The following is a 6,288-nucleotide window of genomic DNA, read 5'->3' on the forward strand; positions in this document are numbered from 1 at the left end:
ACGCAGAACTGAACTTCATAATTTCCTTTGCAGTGACTCAAACGCCGAAATAATTCAGCTAGTGAGAAATCTGCACATAATTCTCCTGAAAATATCCCCCGAAATATCCCCCGAAAATCCCCCGAAAATATCCCCCGAAAATCCCTCGAAAATATCCCCCGAAAATCCCCCGAAAATATCCCTCGAAAATATCTCCCTAAACAATCATTTTGGTTATGTATTAACGCCGGATGTATTCCGACAATACGAACACATACCCTAAATGACCACATATCCCATAAATCCATCTTACGGTACATTTCCTATGTCGAAAAAAACTTTCGACAAAACGGAAATGACACGAAAATGAAAAAAGTACCCAACCCTATTAAAGCTCTCATAAACTCACGCATACACTGAACTACCAACCCGCAACGAAGAGAAACGTCAAACTAAAGAATATTCGAAGTGATGTGTTGTGTGTTGTGTACATTGGAAACTATACAGGTAATTTATCAAATATTCACATTAAATGGCTCAAAAATGTACCGAAAAAGCGTTTCCGAAAGACGGATCATGTACTAGAAGGTGAGTTAACTAATTTTGTGTTGTTTTTTCATGTTTTTTCAGGTGAAACGGACTACCAAACCAACAAAAACAAATCCACTCAGATGGAGGCAGGGATGTGTCCGTTCGGCACTGGACGGTTGCGGACGGACGGATTCGGACTCTTGAAGCGGACGATGGGTGAGTTTACATGATTTTCTTTAATGTTTGCCAGACCGGCTGACAAAAGTTTGAAAGATTTTAGAATCGAAGGATGTCGCATGCAGCTGGACTGGACGAGAATATGGACCACGGTACGGGGCCGGAACAATTTGGCGGGACTGGCGCTGGATGGACTGCTGCCATGCTGACCCGGAATTGCCTCAAACGGCCTATTTGAAGACAGCTATAACGGATGCCGAGAAGGGAAGTTGACTTCCAGTTAAAGGTAAGTGTGTGAACAAATGTTTTCTTTTTCTTTTTAGGAACAATCGGATGGCAATCCCAAGATGCGAAATCCACCCCCAAGGAAGACTTCAATAAGAACCTACATTTAACATAAACTCCCACATTAAACATTAACCCCAGTAAATCTCCAAAATTTTTGCTATATATTGTGATAAATAATCACTTAAATAAATAACAAAAATAATAAATAACAATTCCATATCAACATTTGAATAGGGCTAATAAGATTTGTAAACAAACTTGTTTTGCTGATTTCTCTTAATTTGTTGTTATTTCAACACAGAAAACATTTGAAATTGATTCTGCCAAGGGTAAAGATATTGATTCATGTGTATTTTTCATAAAATTCAACTCGTTGGCGGAATAATGAGCGAAATAAGTTTGTTTACAAAAGTCTCATTAGCCCTTTTGAAGAATTACTATTGAATTAACAAATAACATGAATATAAGAAAATATACGATAATTTTAAGTACTAACATAGATATAAGGAAACATTGTGAACTACAAATTAACATTACTTATATCCGAAAAATAGTATTTACAAAAATTTTATGCATTGGGTGATCGTGCAAAGGCACAATCCCCTTTCTTCTTCCACCCACAAATCTTGTATAGGTTGTTATCACGGTATGTGTATCCCGATGCAATACAACCTGTGTTTTTTTCAAACATGGTTAAATTTCCAGGAACACTGCCGATCTCTTTAAATTGCAACGCTATTCAGCTAAAGCAATTTGTTACTGACAGCTCGATTAACTCGGGTTTGCTCAACATTGTCTGCCGACTTCTGAGTCTTATTTCACGATCAACGTTTAAGATTCCCCAGTCTTAAACTCACGCCTTATTGCTTCTCGTTCAATGATTGCGATACTCCTCATCAACGCACTAGTGGCTCCGAGTTCTTGGTTTTATAGGTCATCATCCTGATGTAATCAAGGACTCGCTCTGTCTTCTGGTCGAGAGGAACTTGTTCGCTCAGTAACAATTGCTTCCTACTCAAGAGTGCTGCAACTCAAGGAGATCTAAAATGACCATAATCCAACACGTTCGCAAAGTTCTTCTTGAGCTAGAATGAAGATCTTAGCAACAAGGATGCCCCCAGTAAATGAAAGTTGTTGTGGGGGTGCACTGTCTGAAGGACAGTGCTAACTTTACGAACTGCGGCACAGTATTTTCTGCAACCAGAGCAAAAGCATCATGGTGCGTTGTCTCAATCAGTAAATACTGAGAGGTACATAGCTTGACTTTTATCCGATCAACCAGTGATCGATGTTAAAGCTGAACTTGAGTGGGTAAGTTTCTTGAGAAACTTGCAGTTGAAAATTCCCAGTCTCTTCCCCTTCAAGTCCTCAAGGTCATAACAGTGGGTTCCTACTACCCTTTTCACTACGGCTGGCACATACTTGGGGGCCAGCTTTGCAGAAAATCCCTTGCCTTTGTCCGATTGTTCCATGTTTTTCTTCAGCACCTTCTCACCCACAGAGTAAGTTGGACAATTGGCATTGGAGCGAAGATTATAGTAGGACGAGTGTTTGCTGTACGCCGCTTTCAAGTTCTCCCGAACCTCTTCGAGCATTTTCTTCCTTTCCTCGTTCTTCAGCTGACCATCGTTGGTCGTTTGCGAATCCCTCAGGTAGCGATATTCCCTACCGTCGGAAACCATATTCCGGCCGAACATAACGAAATACGGAGTGTAGCGAGTGGCATCGTGAACTGAGTTGCGCACGGCATTGGCTATCTGTTGTAAGTTATTGGCCCATTCTTTGTGGTCTTTTCGGATTGAGGCTCGTATTGCTGTCGTGATTACACGGTTGACTCGTTCCGTATCGTTTACCTGAGGATGGTAGTTCGGAGTTCTCCAGTGCGTCACGTTATACTTCGCTAGCAGACTTTGGAACATCGCTGAAGTGAACTGTGTCCCATTGTCCGACAGGATCACTTCCGGAACACCGAACAGCAGGAAGATGATGTTTTCCACAAATTGTACCAACGTTTCCGCGGTCGCTTGCCTAAAAGGCTGCACCAGCACAAACTTGCTGAAGAGATCAGTTACGACGAGGAGACAAGTACTTCGGCCTTTGCCGGAAGCTGGAAGTGGACCGACATAGTCCATAGCCAAGAACTGCCAGGGATACTGAGCCAACTTCCTCTGCTCTGCCATCGGCGCGGTCGTATTCTGGTTTGTCGCTTTACTAGTTTGGCATGCAAGGCACGCCTGACATTGCCTTTTCACTTCGCTGCTCATTCGTGGCCAGAAATAGCGCTCCTTCACCGCTGCTAGTGTCTTCTCCGGGCCGAGATGAGCTCGATCGTGAATTTCCTGGACGATTTCCTACCGCTCTACCTTCGACGGGTATCTCTTCCACTGGAATCGTGCATCTTCCACTTTTTTGTCCCCTTTGACGTACTTCAAGATCAGTCCATCTATCACCCTGAAATCCGGGAAACTCGCTGGGTCTTTCTGGATCTTCGCCGCTAATTCCTGATGCTCGACATCGGTGGCTAGGGAAAATATTGTCTCCACCGACCTCGACAAGCAATCTGCCAGTATATTATTCTTTCCCTTTCGGTATTCCAGTTCGATATCGTAGGACTGAATCTTCAAAGCCCACCTTAACAGCTTCGAATTGCCCGATTCCACCCCGATCGTGAACAACCACAGCAAACTACGTGCGTCGGTAACCACCTTGAAGCGAGAACCCTCCACGTAGTGGCGGAAATGCTCAATTGCTAGCAACACACCCAAGCATTCTTTTTCTACGCTGGCGTACTTCCGTTGCGTGCTACTCAGCTTTTTGCTGAAGTATGCGACCACTCTCGGCTTTTGACGGTTCTGGTAGCTCTAGAGCTGGAATGTCCAACGTCGCATCAGGCTCAACGTTCTTCAACGCGGGTAGCGTCTCGATCGGCAGCAAGGTGAATTCGATCATATCCACCTTTCCATTACCCATTGGGATGGTATCAACAGTGGCCACTCGTTCGAATCCGTGCTCTCCCTCAATCATCGGTTCGATTCCGAACGATTTCCAGAAGTTGTATCCTAGGATCAGCTCTCTGCAAATCTGCGGTACCACTAGCGTCGGAATCACTCTGGTCATTCCCTTGAATACCATCGGTAGCTGTACGAATCCGAGACATTCATGTACGGTTTTATCGGCCGTGACAATCTTCAGCGGGCTACGCTGCATCGTCAGTCCATATCTTTTGGCAATATCGGTCATGCTCGTGTCACTGACGCTTGCTCCAGAATCGAGTAGAGCGTCGTAATTGGTGTCAAAAATCTTCACGGTCACGTGAGGGCTGCTCTCAGTGTGGACCCTTACTTCACACACCTTCAGAAACGGGTCCTCAATCGGACTAGAACTGGGAACATCGTTCGTCGGCGGAATGCTGTTGTTCCCTACTGCGCATTCCTGACCTAGTTTCCCGATGGATTACCTATCCTGTCCCGGTCAATCCGTGGGTGGTTTTCGCAGGTCACCGTCGTCTTACCGGGTGTTCCGCAGATGTAGCAGAACAACTGCTTTTCGTGTCTGCAGTTTCGCCAAATATGTCCCGTTCTGCGGCAATTCCAGCAAAGGGGACCATTTTGCTGTTCCACTGCCGGCCTGGTACTGGGTTGCTGAGTACCCGTTAACGGTTTGGACTGCTCCTTTGCTCGCCGATCACCATCGAACCTCTTTCCTAGTGCGTTCACCTCTTCTGCTTCGGAGTAGGATCCCGTTGACTCTTCAGCCTCGATATTGTGTAGACCCGTCGTGTTACGTGTCGGTCCTTCTCGACACTGTCTGAGTGCCGGATCGTTCGCATCGATGCGGTACGCATAGTACTCAAGCTTTCGCACATCTCGTACCGTTCTACACGCTAGTTTTGAACGGTAATGTGGGCGCATATTGTCCCAGATGATCTCGAAAATTCTTTCCTGATCTAGCGGTGACGATAGAAGCTTGTTTAAGCGCTCTATCTCAGTCTTGAACGTCAAAAACGGCTCGTTCCGAAGTTGTTTCCGCTCGTAGATTTTCTGGCGGTTTCCTTGGTCCTTATTTGGGTTACCGTACATGTAACGGATTTTCTCCTCGAAGTCCTGCCAATCTAGGAACTCGTCAGCGTAGCACAAGTACCAATCGTAGGCATCTCCCCATAATATGGTATGCACTCGCTGCAACAGAATGTCGTCTGCGATCCGATCCATTCGCGCTAGCCTACGAATCTTATGGAGAAAATCTTCCAACGATCGATGGCGGGGGTCGCCACTAAAAGTTAGATGCCATTTCTCCATTCGCCGGTCTGCGTCCTGAATCTCATGATCCGCGATTCGTCGATTCACACGACGTCTTGGGCGAATCTCCTCAGCGTCATACCCATCTTCGTCCTCGCTACTCTGCAAGATTACTGCACTCTGCCTTCGATGCAGGCCACCGGTGGGATTACCTCGACTATCCCACTGAGAAAAACTCCGTTTGTCGCTCCACCGCCTATCAGCTGGATCCTCCCGTTCAGCTATTCTCGTCTCCATGCCACACATTCTGCTCAACCGTCGCGCTTGCTCCTGACCGTCTCGTGTATCGTAGTACGAACGGTCGCTTACTGTCTCCATCCGTCGTTCGACTGATTCCCTTCGAATCGCTCGTCCTCTATCGGACTCATCCTGTCTCGTCTGTGGAATGCCGCTATATCGTCGTTGTGGTACCTCTTCTCTCAGCCTGCGTTCGGTTTCTGGACGGTTGACTCGGTTGTACGGTGTCGGTTGCGCTTCTCTGTCGAACTCCACCCCACTCATCAGCTCAGGAACTTGAAGCCCTCGATTGGAAGGGTTGACGAACCTCATCGGATCCGGTATCTGGGTTGCCAGTCTAAATTCTGCCCATTCTCGCCTCAACTCAGCCACTTGCATTCTCAGCATTCTGTTCTCGTCGTTAAGTTGGTTTTCCCTCCGTAGTTGTTCCTCACTCGCTGTTTTAGGAATTGCTCCAAGGGATCGCTTTGAATTCTCATCAGACGACCTGTCCTCGCGTTCTTGTCCGTCGTCTTGATGCCCTTTGCCTTTCCCATCATCTTTCCCTGACTCCAATGCCATCTGCTGATTATTGACAACTTCTGAGTGAGAATCTTCGAAACCCTTCTTCCCACTAAATTTGTTCAACACACTACGAATTTCCCCCACGAGTTCTTTACGCATGGCTTCGGATCCCGGATCCTCGGCGATGCTTCGGGCGACCCTAAGCGCGTAATGTTTCAAACTAGAAATACACCTTTCATCTGGACCCCTCTCCAACCATCGATTATGCCTGACA

At 46.3% G+C, this 6,288-nt stretch overlaps 1 long non-coding RNA gene across 1 annotated transcript; it reads left to right on the plus strand.

The window, feature by feature from the left end:
• Positions 1–381: 381 nt before the first annotated feature.
• Positions 382–1,104, plus strand: LOC131694075 (uncharacterized). Its single transcript, XR_009306399.1, has 3 exons — positions 382–486; positions 610–726; positions 784–1,104. It is a non-coding gene; the product is annotated as an uncharacterized LOC131694075 (long non-coding RNA).
• The last annotated feature ends 5,184 nt before the right edge of the window (positions 1,105–6,288 follow it).

This window comes from Topomyia yanbarensis, chromosome 1, assembly GCF_030247195.1.
Source record: "Topomyia yanbarensis strain Yona2022 chromosome 1, ASM3024719v1, whole genome shotgun sequence".
Classification (NCBI taxonomy): domain Eukaryota; kingdom Metazoa; phylum Arthropoda; class Insecta; order Diptera; family Culicidae; genus Topomyia; species Topomyia yanbarensis.